Genomic DNA, 16,763 nt, shown 5'->3' on the forward strand with positions numbered 1-16,763 from the left:
TTTTGCTTGAAACATCAAACTAACCATTACGCTATGAAGATTGAAATAAATAATAGAAAGAGATAAATATTGGTTTATTTACACAGAACGTCATTGCTGCATATATGTGTTGGGAGAGGTGGGGGGAGAATAGAAAGCACCTGTAGATGAGTTGGAGCCACAGTTGCCATCCTTTGGAAAGAGAGTCTGAGGAGACATTTCTAATGAACAGAGATAAGTGAAATGAAAAGGAAAAAGGAGAATGAGCTGAATGGCAAAAGAAGCTTCGCTAATCCATTAATGTTTCTCCAAAAATAACGGTTTACTTTCGTTAGCGTTAACGTTCCAATAATACTTTTTCCAACAACAAGAAACTGCAAGAGAAAAAGAAAATTCAGTAGCCAATAAATATGGCAACAAATACTTCAAATAACAGTAACAAATAAAATAAAAACTTTTCCTCGGACTTACAAAATCTAAGTAGAAAATAGCTGGCCTAACTCATTCTTTAAAATCAGCTTAATAAACAAGGCCTTGCATACAAATTTCTTCTTTTATTGCATAAATTGTTACTACTTTTATTACTAAGCTGATTTTAAGAATGAGTTAGGCCAACGACTTTCTAGGACCCGGGGAGGTCCTATAATGTGGTTCCATCCCGGACTCCCAGCCTTTGTTCTTAAAGCGGTTGTTCAGAATGGAGACCTCGGCGTCATGCCTCTGCACGCGGACCCCCCATGGGTGCGGAAGCAACACTGGGCTATATGAGACAATATCTCAATGTTGTGGCAGCCCCCCTCCCTACAGATTGAGTCGACACTACCCCATCGAGCTGTGTCGGTGGGGTAGACAGTGGGCAGAACATTGATCCTCGTCCTGATAAGGTCAATATTCTTGAACCCAGGGAGGAGTCTGGTGCCATCCGTTACCCAATCATGCTGGAGAGGCACCAGATATGACTCTTTCAAAAGAGTACCATCTACAAAACAGTGCAGCAGAGATGCTCATCTCTTGTGTTCTGCGGGTGCTTACTCAATTAAGGTACCTTAATAATAGGGACCAGCCTTTAGCCCACCAAAAGTCTTCTATTAATGGGCTATAGAAAACATCTCTGCAGATATGGGAAGAAGATATTTTAACTTCGCGATTCTGAACAGCCGCAGGCATGAGATCAGCCATCTAAGTAATGAAACCCCGAGCCAGCCGTCCTTCACCTCCGCATGTAAATATGCAGTAGGAGTGTTAGACGGCAGTCACAGCCATGAGCTCAAGGCTGAACGGATAAACCTGTCCATTCGGGACAGTACCGAAATATACCTATCAATCACCAACTTGTGGTAAGAGTGAGGTAGGAGATATTGAGAAAGGAGAAACAGTTTTTGCTGCGGCTTGAGAGGAGCTTTCCTCAAAGAAGCGATCCAAGCTTCTAGGATAGAAAGGAGAGAAGACCTTCCCGTTTGAGTGAACATGATACCGAGGTATCTTCAGTCTTCCAGGATGGTCAAAGCATGCAACGGCCTCCCGTGCAGGGAAAACTCTATAGTCTCGACCTTAAGCTTCTTGTCACGACCAGAAGGGACAAGAGCTAAAGAGCAGGATTTCTCTATATTAATAGAAAGGCCTTGAATAGAGAAAAAGTCAACTGCTCGATCAAGGAGTTCCTGCAAGCCTATCTTAGTAGAGACTACGAGAATAAGCTCATCCGCAAAGGCAATGGCATTAAAGGAAGAATCGCCTAGCGAGTAGCTTATGTGGCTAGGAAGAGAGTAAAGAAACTCATCTATGACGGAGTTAAAGAAAAGGGAAGATAAAGGATCAAACAGGCGAACACCCCGCACTGTGGGAATAGAAGTAGCACGGGACCCTGTAGTGACAGTGATGGAGCTATCCAAATATAGCTCCATAGCATATGAAAGAAAGGGATCTGGACATCCAGCAATAGACAGCACTCGAAGGAGAGCAGGAAGGCAGACGCTATCAAAGACCTTTTGAAGGTCCAGTGACACCATGTATAGAGGTTTAAGACAGCGTCGAGAATCAGAGAGAAGAGAAGAAAGAAGATATATATATTCTCGGAACACCCGTCCAAAAGGACAAAATCTCTCTATCTACAATAATGCTGTATATGTTGCTGAAGTCGTTTGACTAAGATTTTATGATAGAGTCTAAGTATCACAGGGGAAATGGTAATATGTCTAAAGTCTTATGAACTGCTTGACGTTTCTTTCTTCGGAATGAAGATAGTTCTTGAAGCGCTTAGGTATGGTGATATTGCTTTATTGGAAAGGGAATGTCTAATAAGTCTTGAAGAATCTTCAATGGCACCTTCCGAAGTCTAGCCGTAAGAAAGCCATCAGTTCCGGAAGCAGAGAAATTGGATGGAAGAGCTGCTTTGATCTCCTGGATGGAGACAGGCTGATATATTTGAAGGGCAGGAATGGACCTCAATATCGCAGGTTGGTCATCATTATCAGAGAAGTGTGTGTGTGGAGCAGAAAAGCCTGTACTCCAGAATTTAACAAAATCATCATGTAAGTCTACTAGAGGTGGAGGGGGACGCACCTTCATGGATGGTCTTGGCACATTGCCCACTATTCTTTTTATGGAGGGCCTGCATAACTGCATAGGCCCTCTTCCTCCTTCCTATTTGACAAAGTCATTGTAGAATGAGACGTAGACTGATATTGACAAGGCATCAAGTGTTCGGGGAATTCACCATGGAGGTGGTCATTTAATTGATCTCTGATATACATTCCCAGAAGGTGAGTCTGGATGAGAGATTTAAGAATTTGATGGTTATATTCCTGAAGAGGAGGATCTTCTAGAGATGATGTCAGTCTAAGAACCAAAGCCTCTTCTGCAACAGCAGGATGGTGGCTGGAAGATGGAGAAGCAGGTACAGGAGATACCGAGATATTACTTGTCCCTACCTATGGCGGATGGGCTGCCAATTTTTGAAATAACGCTTTGTAACTGGCTTTCCATCAATGACACTTGATGGCATCCAAAGATCTTAATGGGAATACCCTAAATAAAGCCTCATTGATGTTCATTATCCTTCGATCAATGAGATCGAGCCGTCACTCGATCTCATGAGCGGCGAGAATATTTTCTTCTTGGACAGTCCAATCTTCTTTGATGCTCTCAGTTCTTATTGCAGCGTTAGCTTCGGCTGGATGTTTTGAGGTACGATGCACGCCAAGGCCGACTGCGGAGAATGTACGATCGCAGACCTGACACACGAAGTGTCTAAGATTTGGAACTCCTTGACCGCCGCAATAAGCATGATGAGAACTTGAAGAAATGGGTTGATGACAGTCCTTGCAGAGCTTTCTTTTAACTTTCTTCCTGAGTATGCCGCTGGTACGGGTGGCAAGATCATCTCCAAACAAGAAACAGACATCTGGAATCACACTCGACGAGTTTCCTGGCTCCGGCCTATAAGAGCCAGAGCCTTCATCTGAAGAGTTATTGCAAGCGAGGAAACTTATCCCTACCAGGACTGCTAACCATGGAAAGGAGGAATAGCGTAGCAGCCAGTCAGTCACCCGTAGGTGTCCAGGAATCGCCCCTAGGAGGCCGCCTACTGCCGCATTTGCGAAGTGTCTCAGGAGATGTGCAAGCCAAGACAAGAACGTTTAGTATTCCTTAATAAACAAGCCCTTGCATACAAATTTCTTCTTTTAATTGACATTTTATTGTATAAATTTTTACTACTTCTAAACTAAATACTTTATTCCTACTTCCCCAACTAAACATCTAAATGCTAACTTCCAAGAACCATAACGACCTATTCATTCACAATATCGTGACTTCTACAGGGTTGTTATTTCAGTGGAATAATTAAATGAGCAATGTTTGTGAATACTATAAAAACACATCTCCATATCACTTCTAAAGTTATAAAAAAGAAATAATTTCTTTGTGTGACACGAGTCCAGGTATGCAAATTCATAGAGGACGAGATTGCCTTGATTGCCGAGAAATATTGAATTTCTCCGGCCCTGTTACATTTCTGATAACTCAATCGCAAGTACTTGACTCTGTGAAACGATTGAACCATGACACACTTTTATCGCCTTCTGTAAATACGACGGAAGACGTAGATAAATCATGGAGTACGGCACTTATTACAAGAAATATGAAACGTTTATTCGTCTAAAAGTCGAGACATAAGCGGAAGAATTCGTCATAAAATATTAAAATCAGAATAAATTACGTTTAATAATTTTATTTGTAATATTTTCGGCTAAGTTTCAAAGCCATTGTCAATACAGTTATAGGAAAAACTATAAAAGGAACAACAGTTTAAGTGAAAACACCTAATATTATGTGCAATAACGGCAGCAGGAAAATAGCTCCATCTGCATTAATAGATATTCAAAATAAATTAATATGGATAATTAATTTTTTTAATATAAACAAAATTTAATTACAATTAAGGAACACATGAATGGTGAGTATTAGTTAACGTACAAAGTCGCTTTCCGTCCATTTCTCAAACTTCCTTATCTCACCAAAAGACAAATATACGCTTTTGTTCAGTTTTGGGTTGTGAATGTGTGCTTCACACCTTTCTTCGTGTAATCTTTCCAGAAGAAAATAACTTTTGTGTAATAACACTTTGGTTTTGTTCTACTGAATCCTGTTTCGTAGATAAACTGTGGATTTCTAAACTAAATTTCTGCAGATCGACCAGTTTGTCCATAATAACATAAGCTGCAAAATCCGGGGATTCTGTAAACCCCATGATAAGCAAGCGGAGGATATTTGTCTTTAGGTGAAATAAAGAATGTATTAAGATAGAGAAATGGACGGAAAGAGACTTGTACGTCACTCTATCGAAGTAATCTTGATATGTTTTTCTCAAAATCCCTTAACGTATGGAATACAAATTCTGATAACTTCTTCTTGAGAAGGGTTAAGATGACGGCCATTATTATTGACTATTTTTTCGATATTTTTTTTATTACAACTATTAGCAAGAAAGGTAGTTCTGATAATAATCAGTTCTTTGTTTAGAAGAGAATCTGTAGAACAACTTTATCAACTCTGTTAATGAAGGATTTGATTACCCCATATTTCTGACACGGGTAATGATGAGAGTTAGAATCAATGTACTCACCCACCAGAATGAGTTGGTTTTCTATATACCGCAGTGTTTCCCAACGTGGGGCGTACTCTCAACAGGGGGGGGATTTTAGTATTTTGGGGGAAATTAGAAAATGACGTTGCATTTGTCACCTCATCACCAATACACTCAAAAAACTCACCATTGTCGGCGATAAATTGTCGATGTTGCAACCCTGACTTTCCGAGAAAAAAAGCTGACATCACTAGTACAGCAGTCAACATAAATACAGTATCAGGAAGAACTCTCAGAAAAGCAAAATGATGAGTCTATTAGAACTTTATTCAACATAAAAGGAACAATGGCATGTTTTTCCGACGAGGCAGAAACGAAATACCAAAATTCAACTAGTTTTGCAAAAAAATTACTGTTGCTCTTCCGGTCGTCATATTTAGTTAAAAGTGGCTTTCGTGCTGTAAATGACTTGCTACTGAAAAAAGAAATCATCTGGATATCACAAACCATGGGGATTTGAATTAAAAATTACTATACTAGAACCTCAAATAAAAACTCTTTGCAGCAGACCTCAAGCTCAAGGATCGCATTAACTTGGATTTTGTTTCCCCCGAATTCAGTTCGATTTATGTTTTATAATATACAAAGTGTAATATAAAATTCATGTTCATTGCAGAAAGTCAAATTAGAAACAGTTTAACCCTATGTTCCTTTTTTATTTAAAGTTTATTTTATACTTTTTCAGAACTTGGCTAACTATTATGCTAGAAGGGGGGGGAGCATCAAAATCTTTGAGGCGTTGAGGTGGGGCATGATCCAAAAAACGTTGGGAAACACTGATACACCGAGAACTGTAATGTACCATTTACGTGGCATAGAATGAGAACATCCAGAAAAGGAAGACAATTGCTGTTTTCTACTACAAAGATATATATGATTCTTGGGTTATTGAATTAATATTTTTAAGAAACGCATGAAGGTTGGGCAAGGAAGAGTTCCATACAGCAAACACATCAACGTATCTTGTATCAAACTGGTTTGGGTGAAAAAACGTCCAGAATATGTTGTTCGAAATGTTCCATAAAGTAATCGGCAAGAGTTGGGGGGGGAAAGGGGAACCCCCCATAGCTGTTCTCTCTATCTGTTTAAACAGTTTTCTCTGCCATCGAACGTATCCTGCATTAATGACAAAGTCGAATAATTTTACAATATCAGGAGAAAAGTCTTTATAAAGCATTTCAATTGTATCTGTCAGAAACACATCTACAAACAGAACCTGAAGAAAAAGCGAATGCCCAAATCTTAATCAATTTGGGAAGTTATATTATACTTGCCATTCATGTGTTCCTTAATTGTAATTAAATTTTGCTTATATTTAAAATTAATTAATTAACCAAATTGATTTAGTTTATTATGTCTCTATCATACAGTTGGACAGGCTTAGAAAAACTTATATGTTCAAATACAATAACGATTGTAGAACAGGCTTAAAGTTTACAAGTTGAATCCGAGTTAGTTGGCAAATCGATTTTCGTTTTCAGAGACTCAAGTTTATCATTCCGAGGCTAATAACAATCGAATAACAGAATCCACACTAATTCAAACAATAGGAGTTGTATAGTTTATCACGAGATGGCCAAGGTTGTCTACCCCACGATGCTTTTAAAATCACAGGATAAAGAATTTCCTACTTCCACTGTGGAATAAAAATCGTTGGAAGATTTCTTTTATTTCCAATGCAGAAAGTAAAAAAATAAAATCACGCCCAATAGGTTACACTAACATGAAATCGAAATTTAAATAGCATAACACAGGATTAATGCTTGCTGCTCGAAATTCCCCTCCCAAAAAAAAATAAATAAATAAATAAAAAGCAAGGCCTCATCCTTCCTCTGAAGGAGGAGCGGACCAGTTTGTTTCAAGAACTCCTTAATCACTCGCGCTAAGCATGGTACGATGTAGTGAGAGCATCGCAGTTCGGAGTGTACAAATTCCATACTAAAATGTCTCTCCCCACAGTTTTCTAATGCTTAATTTTCTAAGTTTCATAGTTTTCTAATGCAAAGTTTTCTAAGCATTGTACATTAATTCCGTAACTACGTCTTTTGGAAATTTGTAACTTTTGCTAAAAATCTATTACAAAATGATTGCACGGAATTTATAAAATCTTTTTGTGTAATATAATTTATTATTATTCTACAATACACGTATGTCTATATTTGGCTGTAGTCAGGAAAACTTTTTCAAATACATGTAAAAATGTAGTTCGTACTTCGCTTTTGGTCACCAGTGTATGATGTAATATGCCCGCTCATTTTCCTGGAAATACGTTTTCTAATTTAATAAATGTTCTGTTTACAGAACTATGTAGAATAAGTTACTACGAACTAAATAGATTAATATCATTACAGTACAAAATGACAAAATGACTTTGTTACCAAAATGATCTTTTTTGAACAAAGAGACAATACCGGCTTTATATACACCGCAATGTTAGAACACAAAATACTAACAGCAAAAAGCTCCTCCGTAGCGCATTTGGAAGAACAACCGTACGTTGTGCCTTTCGATCGGAAAAGGCCTAAGTTCGATTCTCGTCGATGGGAGGAATCTTAAAGTGGACATCTTCTTCAATCGAAGGTGAGTTAGCCAATTTCATACGGAGATAGCAGGGTTATTTCTGCGGAAACTCGGGATTTTCATCCCACATACAGACAAATCGGCCCTTCAGAACCCACGCAATTTACAGATAAAAAATGCTAGTTGTGGTAGTGGTGGTGGGTTGTAGATGGTGTTGATGAGGATGATTGGTAGTAGAAATTCGGTGTAGTGGTGAAGACGGAGAGTTGTACAGTAGGTGTGCTCCAGCGATGAGTCTACACACTCCTTGGAGGTGTCACGAATAATTCTTTTTTATTGCATCACATACATTTGTTACAGTTATTACATACATTACATACATTTGATTACATATGATACATTACTTACATTTGTTTACATATAATGTATACATTACATACATTGGTGTACATGTGATACGTACATTACATGCATTTGGTTACATATGATACACACTTTTTTTTTTTAATCTTGGATGAGAAGCAATTTCTCAGCTTTCATCCTCGAAGCTTATATGTAAGCTTATCTGAGGATGACACCAGTTGGTTATTATTTATTGGATTGTTTGCTGTATTGGGAAGCTATGAAATCTATGATTGAGAAATTCGAGCGAACGCACGCACGCACGCACGCACGCACACATAGATACAATAACGGAATGTATTGATGCGTCGCTGAACTGGAAGCCTGAACTAATATATTGTGTTTCATTGAGTTTGTATGGTATTTTGGGTGCGTGTTTCTGGTTCATAGTATGTCCTTAGAGCTCTTTTCAGGCTATTGTAGTTTGTAAGGTTTCTGTATTCAAAAGGTAATTTGTTTATCATGTCCGGGATGTAGAAGTTTCGCGTGGCCTTTCCGTAGTGATTATTGTATTTATATGTGATATAATTAGTTGTCTTAGGTCTTGTTATGCGATATGTATTTCTCACCGTCCTGTAGTTGGCATCAAAATAATGTTTTCGCAAAACTGCATAGTCACATAAATGTTTTGCTGTCTGTATTTTGTGTTCTGACATTGCAGTGTATATTAAGTCGTTATTGTTTCTTTGTTCCCAAAAGATCAGTTTTATCATTTTGTACTGTAATGACATTAATCTGTATAGTTTGTAGTGTGCACAGAAAGCATGCGTTGTTATAGCGTATCTCAGTATATTTGGCATAGTGCTTTGTATATTAGTGTTTTTAGGCGTATGGGAACTATGTCTTTTAATCTGTAGAGTTTGCCACTTATTGTTCGGAGTTTGTTGTGTAGATGGTTTATGTGGCTTTTCCAGTTCACATCTGCATCGATGTAAATTCCAAGGTATCGTATCATTTCAACCTGAGTGATTGTGTTGGTTTCGCTGTTCTGTGTGTTTTTTATGCTGGAGTGTGGATGTCGGGTGGTTATATATTTGTTATCAACTGATCGAGTCACTAGATTTCTGAATATCATTAATTTTATCTTATCTGGGTTTAGGTGTATGAAGTTATTCGTGAGCTAGTCTGTGATCAGATTTATGTCATGTTGCATATGTGTTTGGGCTATGTTTGTGTTATTATTGATGAATATTATCGCTGTATCGTCTGCGTATTGGAATAGCTTACCACTGAGAGGTAGCTGATTGATATCGTGCGTGTAAATGTTGAATACAGTTGCGGAGAGTACAGCTCCCTGGTCACAGAATTCCACAGGTTACAGGATAGCCAGAAATACGTACCGTATATACGTACCCCCCAGACAACTAATTATATCACATATAATTATAATAATCACTACGGAAAGGCCACTCGAAGCTTTTACATCCCAGATAGGCTAAATAAACTACTTTTTGAATACACGAATTTAAAGACATACTATGAACGAGAAATGCGCAACCTACACACCAACAAACGTAATTAAACACAGTTTATATATTAGTTGAGGCTTTCCAGTTCAGTGAAGCATTAAGACATTCCAAATTAATGCGCGGTGTTTGTGTGTGCGTGTGTGTGTGTGTGTGTGTGTGTGTGCGCGCGTGAATTTCGCATCCCGCTGCTGTAGTGAATATGGGACTTATCAAACATCAGCCTCTACTTCGACACAGCAATCCAGCCAATGAACAATAACTAACCGGTGTCATCCTCAGATGAGCTTGCTAAAAAGCTTCGAGGATGCTAGCCGAGACATTACACCTCAACGAGGATCAACACGAAGAAAAGAAAAAATCCATTTATTACAAACAAATATAGCATTTAAATACATTAAAATAAAATTTGTAAATTATAAGTGTGTATAATTTTTTATTATTATATAAATACTGTAAAATTATTATTATTATTATTATAATTATTATTATTATTAAAGAATTAGAATCTTAATACCCACACTCGTTCGGGCGGTTAGTCTAGTGTCTATGCGCCTCGCTACCATATGCTTTGGATAGGAGTGTCCTGAGTTCGATTGCCGTCACTGACGTGAGGAGCCTTAAGGATTTTCTCAGACATAACCAAGCTAGTCGGTCTTGGGCGTGGACAGCATGGTTTTTCTCCCCAACGTTTCTGAGGTTTTTCCTTCCTGTACTACAAGTACGACTTAAAAGTACGCCTAACACGTAGAAGGGAGGAGAAGAAGAAGAAGAATACCGATACCCATTTACTCCATGCGATTACATCACTAAGTCAGCAGACTACACTGATTGGCAATTCCATGCAACAATAGAGATGAATGTTAGAAAAAGTGCACACGAAGTGTTTATTATAATTCGGAACGTACTGCGCATACCTGCTTGTATTTTACTTCTCTGATCGCTGCAAGTAAACACAGTGAGTACAATAAAACTTTTATTTGTTTATTACTAAACGAAAGAGCTATAAGACTTCATTTTGGTAAGTCCGGGATGCCCAGAATTGTATTCTCGTAAACTGTCAGGTCAATTTACGAAACGCTCATAGTTTCTAGAAACATTTGGGTTTCAAATAATGTTGGATCTAGTATCTACTTTGCCTATCTAATTTTATATGGCTGAAATGAAGCCTTATGGCTCTTTGTTTTAGTAATTACTTTCACTCACCGACGAGAGTTCATTTATGCAAAATACATTTCCCTGACCTTTCAATTTCCTCAGTACTGAACAAGAGTTTTTGCTGTTGCCTCCGCGAATGCTTTTCCCTGGAATATAAGGGTTCTGCTAGGTGGTTGGAAGAGCCTGTCACTGAGTAGAACCACTGTCGCGTTAAATGATCCTTCGGGTCACTCGGTCGGCAAACGTTTTAGACCATTGACTCCTTCCTGGAATGTTTCTCATCGACCCCCATTATGTTAAATAAATGAATAAATGTTATCAATAATAAATTTGTCAATTTAAAAATAATAATTCCTTCACCACTTTACTTCATTACTGCTTCTAGATAAGAAATATTTAAAGACATTTAAAGAAAAATGCTTAAAGAAATTTATAAAGAACATTAAATTTATTTAAATTTTATTGATTTACTTGGATGTGTTTGATGAACAGTTGCCTGTTTATTAGATGTTACTCAAAATCGTTTTAGGTGTTGTTTATTGACGCCCTTTTGTCCCCCTAGACATTTGTCGACCCCTTGGATAGTCACATCGACCCCGGGGAGTTGATATCGACCACTTTGCCGACCTGGTTTAGAGTTATCTAGGGGATCGCCTAGTTTTTGGAGCAGACTCGTTACTTATACAGTGGTCTCTGAAGAGAAACAACCAGTTCGAATCAGCTCTCAGGCCAGTGAAATCAAATGCACTAATAAAAAGCGAATATACTGACGCTTGAGCAGCGCCCACGTGTTTTAAGTAGTGCAAGCTAAAGCAACTAGCAGATACCGAGGATCGTATTATCGTCAAATTACGAAACTTTGATGGTTTTTTACAAACATTCTGTTTTGAAGTAATATTATTTTTATTTGTTTGTTTTAGGGAAGTTTTCATGATGTTTGTTAGATTAGAATTTTTAGGCGCATGCGTGCGGAGATTTCATGTGATTATACTTTAATAAATTAAAATAATAGTCCATGTTTCATAAATGTTATTAGTATTATTCGTGACGCTCATATGACAATTGAAACTGTTGTCGCATTCTTGCACCAAATTCGTTGAATTTCTATCTCCCCAATCCCTATACTTGATAAATTTTTCATTCAGCTTTTATTCTTATCATTATTATGATTATTAAAAGAGGGAAAAAAACCACGGTATCGATGTACTTTTAAACTTTATATTTTAAAGATTTAAATTTTGTGTGTGAAAATGGAATACAAATTCATTCAGTTCCAAGCAAACAGAAGAGGAATTGTTATCACTTCGAAATATGAAATATAAAGGGGGTGGGGACTCACGTTTCTAAAGGAAACAGCTAAATTGCCTTAATTTGAAAAGTCGTCATAAAGGATCCTAATGCCCTTGATGAAATGCGAACGAAACTCATTTCAACGAAATTCGTTTGAAATATATTCAAAATCGTCAACATATTTATTCAATATATTGAATATAGTTCGATATATTCATAGATTATCTAGCGTCTCAGTGTTATCTAGTGCTATAAGCTTAAGATTTGATATGAGGCTGTTAAAGAGAGAGAGTGTCAGCATTTTATGGATATTGGCTTTCCAAAGCACGACGGAAATGATTGTTTTGGCAAGGATTGTAAGTTGGACAAATCAGTTGTTTGCTGATTATTGATGGACAGATGCTAAGGGAAATAATACTTTTCTTCGTTTTTATCAGTATTATATCCTTTACTTGGAACATTTTGGATTCAACAATGCGAAGTTGCTTTTCAAGGTACTCGATGTGTTTGTCCATTTAAGGTGACTCTCTGTGTGACAATCACTTCTAATTTGTCAGTGAAATTATCATCTGTTTTATATTAGTTTAATATGCGATCATTTTATAAAATAATATGGAATATGTAAAACGGGGGGGGAGATTCCTAATGCAAAGCTGACTCATTGTAAGTTGGATTTCGAAGTCAGATACAACTATCTCTTGATGATTTATTGTTACTGGATTTATCGATGTGTTACGTAACTCTTGCAATCTAGATCAATAAATATTTCGCTGCTGGAAATAAAATTCGTTTCTTCCATAAGTCTTTGTTCTCTTTTACAGATTCGGGAAATTTTGGCTTCTAATTCACGTGCATACGCTTTCTGAAACCATGTTTTCCTTGCGTTGATCTGTTACACATTTCATAACTTTATTGTTTTCTTCTTTAGTCCATTTTTACGTTGGATTTCTTCTGATTTGGATTATTATTGTTGTTGTTAACAGAGACAACTACGGAACATTAAATCACGAACTCTGGAAACTATACGAACAGTGTTAATATAGCATTAACACTTATACACACATGACAAATCACCAGCATCCAACGCCTGTACAATCCATCCATAAACAGTACCAAACAACAAAATAGTGAAGGCTAATCCTCCTCCTTTCATAAAAGCTAACGCTAGCTTTGAAGTAGGCGGGATTAGTCCGCCCCATTCAACTAATCCTCAAAATCATACTGCAAATTATCGTAATGTATATGTCAATATCATAAATAATAATTAATGATGATAACGATATGAAAATAAAATTGTGTGTTTATATTTAAAAAAATATATTAAAAAGAAATAAGGTACTTCAAACTGTGTACAGAGCAGAATATGTAATATGTCTTAATTGTACATATGCAAATACTCTGAATGATAATAATAATCATAAATTATTTATGTATTTAAATAAGATATTTATAAAAATTAATTATTGAATATTTGTACTGAATATTTGTAGTGAACAAAAATATAATAGTAACACTTCAATTGTATATTTGTAAATGTTCTGTATATGTGAAGAGGATAATAAACTTTGTCAAAAAAGTGTTATTATTATTATTATTATTATTATAAATGTGAAAGTTCACGTTTAATTTATTTATGTCACGAAATAATATTATTTCATAATATAAAATTTGTCTGTTTTTATTGCGTTTTCCCTTAGAAAATTAGTGTCTTGTAGTACACTAGTGTAGATTTTAGTGTTTTATAATTCATTTAGAATTTTATCATAGCATCAGCTAACGCATTTTTATTCCCGCATAGGGAGTAGGCGAGGCAGTTTCAGCCCTATCTAACTTTTGGAGACTGAGTGGGCAGTTCAATCTCCAATGGTACCTAATCAGAGAGAGCTGACCCATGGCTATTACTAATCAAGCGGCACACAGAGAAGAGAGACGGCTTACAAGTGCCGCCATCTCGTGGTCCCTAAACCTAACACAATATATTTTCTTGAGTTTACGGGACGAAAAACCCGAGTTTCCGGGCGAAAAAACCAGCTTGCCCCTGCCAGAGATCGATTAACTTGGTAACCGGTCGAAAAATGGCTTAGAAGAATTTCTTCTAGTCGCCGACTAATTCGAAACAAAGGCTTCCTTCGTGCGTTTGCACACCACAGCGGTCAAGCGCTGCGGTGTACAAACGCCACATCCACTGAGCTACACAGGCTCAGTGGATGTGGAAAAGTATTCTATATTTTATTAAGATATTTCAATATTTAGTATACGTTTAAAACGGCGCCAAAATAGGGCAAGAAATGTAATGCTGTAAAAGCACCGCAGGCGAGAACAATAAGGTTAGCCCTGCTAACGAGGTTATTAGAGACATGGAGGAGGTTAATGAAAACGAAGTAATCTCCAAAATAGCGAAGTTGAAGCAGATCATCAGAGAGACGACGCGGGAATTGTAAAAAAAATAAGCAGGAAAATAAGAAACAATAAGCAAGGAAACAGGTAGGTCAGCCAATAACGGAAATCGGATAAGTGACGTTGCTAGTAAACAGCAAGAAGTTATTAAGAAGCAATTAATGTTTACTACGAGAATATTTGGATAATGAGAAATAGATGCATATTATAAAAGATAAGAGTAATTTGAGATATGGGTTTGTCACATCTGCTGCACATTTTAATATTCTTCTTTCTTCTTTGTTAAATTTTCATAGATAAGTGAACATCAATTTTCTCAGTATATGTGCTTTTAACATCACTTCTCTGTGATCCGTTCAGCTGAAGGAGAAGAATTAAAAATAAATAAATAAATAAAAGAACACAATTTTTATTTGAAAATGTCCACCAGTCTAGAGTTCCTTTTGTCTCACAGTGAACAGAAGTTTGCCACATGATAGTAACTTAATTTCTGTATTTTTGAAGTGACAAAAATATTAGTCTTATAATGACGAAATTTAGTTGTATATCTTAATAAATCTAACTATTATCATATGAACCTGATCATCATTTCGAACTTTTTAAACAATATATTTAGTAGTAAATGTATGACGGAGATCTGGAAAGTTCTGATAAACACCTAGAACAAAAATAACATTAATGCAACTGATCTTTTTTATAGATATTGAGTAGATTGGTTAGTACCGCTGGTGGGCTTAGTTTTTTTTTTCTATTTATTTTTTGACCATTTCAGACATTGTCTTTTGTAGAGGGCTATATGGTATATAGTGTCTGAGGATAGCTCCTGACCAGATAATTGATATTTTGAGTAAAAATTGATGAATAAACATAGTATTGTTTACTTTTAGTATTTTAACGTCTCTGGGTCATTTTTGTGTATTTTTTGAGTATTTTAGTAGTAAAGTGATAGATCGATTATCTGTGCACATGACTCCCATAAAGCGGAATGCAAAAATGGCGTCCAGGTCGCCATATTTGTCTGAAAATCTTAACTTAAAAGACTTGATTCAGTGTACCGTTTGCGAAATGTATGCATTGAGGAGAGCGGTTGGAGTCTGGTTAAACAACGATAGTGGAGTGAACGTGTGCAAAAAGTGTAAAGAATGTGAGGATTTAAAGAGTGTTTCAGGATTTAAAAAGTCATTCTCACCTTCGACAATATCACTCACACTTCGTGTGAGTGATATTGTCGAAGGTGAGAATCTAGATAACAGCGATATTCGAGGTATGAATGATGATATTTGCGAGTAGTAGTAGTACCTGATAGCTGTGAGAGTGGCGTTGAAAGAGAGAATGAAGTTAAGCATGCAGAACGATTGAATGAATCATCGGAGAATAAAAATGATGACGCAATGAGTGAAATAGCTCTATTACGCGGAGCGATACATAGAGTAAACCAGCAGCTGGGGCGTTGGCAAAAATCTTTAACAAGTGTACGGACTAATAATCAGCAAAAGTATGATAGAAAAAATAAGGGTATGATAGTGAGTGTAAACAAAATGAAAGAGCGAGTGTTGTATGGAGATTCCTTAGTAAGAGGTGTGTTAGTTGAGAGTTTAACGAAATCGTACCAACCCGGTGCGAACGTAAAGAATGTACGCGAGTCAATTAGAATGCAAAAACAGCGGGTGAAAGAATTGATAGTGGTAGCGGGTACAAATGATTTGAAAGGAAACAAAAAGGCTATAAGTGAGGATGTGAAGGAATTGCTTGAGGTAGCAAAAGAAAAGAGTGAGAGAGTTAGGATGGTGAGTCTGTTCACCGCGGTTTGACAGTGAAGAGTATAGAAGGGGGGCCATAATTGCAAATGACTTTATGCGTGAATTATATTTATATAAAACAGATGGTTAACATTTGAATGGATTTGGTGTGCGGAGATTTGAAAAGGTGTTGTCGAATGTGGTGGAAGTGAATGTACAGAACCAGGGAAACTAGAGTTATTAAGGCGGGGGGAGTAGATATACAGTTTTTAGGGAGACAGTGTTGAGTGTGTGAATGTGTGTAATATGCCCAAGCGAATAGGAAAGACCACGAATCAGAATGGGATAGTTAGTATAAGGCATCAAAATAGGGATGGGTCAAATCGGCTTCTGCAGTTCATGTATACAAATGCCAGAAGTATTAGGAACAAGAAGGAAGAATTTTTGGCCTTGGTTGGCACTTCCAGACCACAGGTTATTGGCATTAATGAAACATGGCTGACAGTAGATGACAGAGCTAGTGGGATTGAATGTGAGGGGGGGGGTATGGTGTGTTCAGGAGAGACAGGGAGAATAAAATGGGGTGGGAGATGTGTTATTGATGATAGCGGATGAGCTACAGCCAAGGAGAATAGAAGTGGAACTGCAGGATAGAGAAAAGAGCAC

Source organism: Typopeltis vanoorti, chromosome 11, assembly GCF_054136105.1.
Source record: "Typopeltis vanoorti isolate ZY-2024b chromosome 11, IOZ_Tvanoo_1.0, whole genome shotgun sequence".
Taxonomy (NCBI): Eukaryota; Metazoa; Arthropoda; class Arachnida; order Uropygi; family Thelyphonidae; genus Typopeltis; species Typopeltis vanoorti.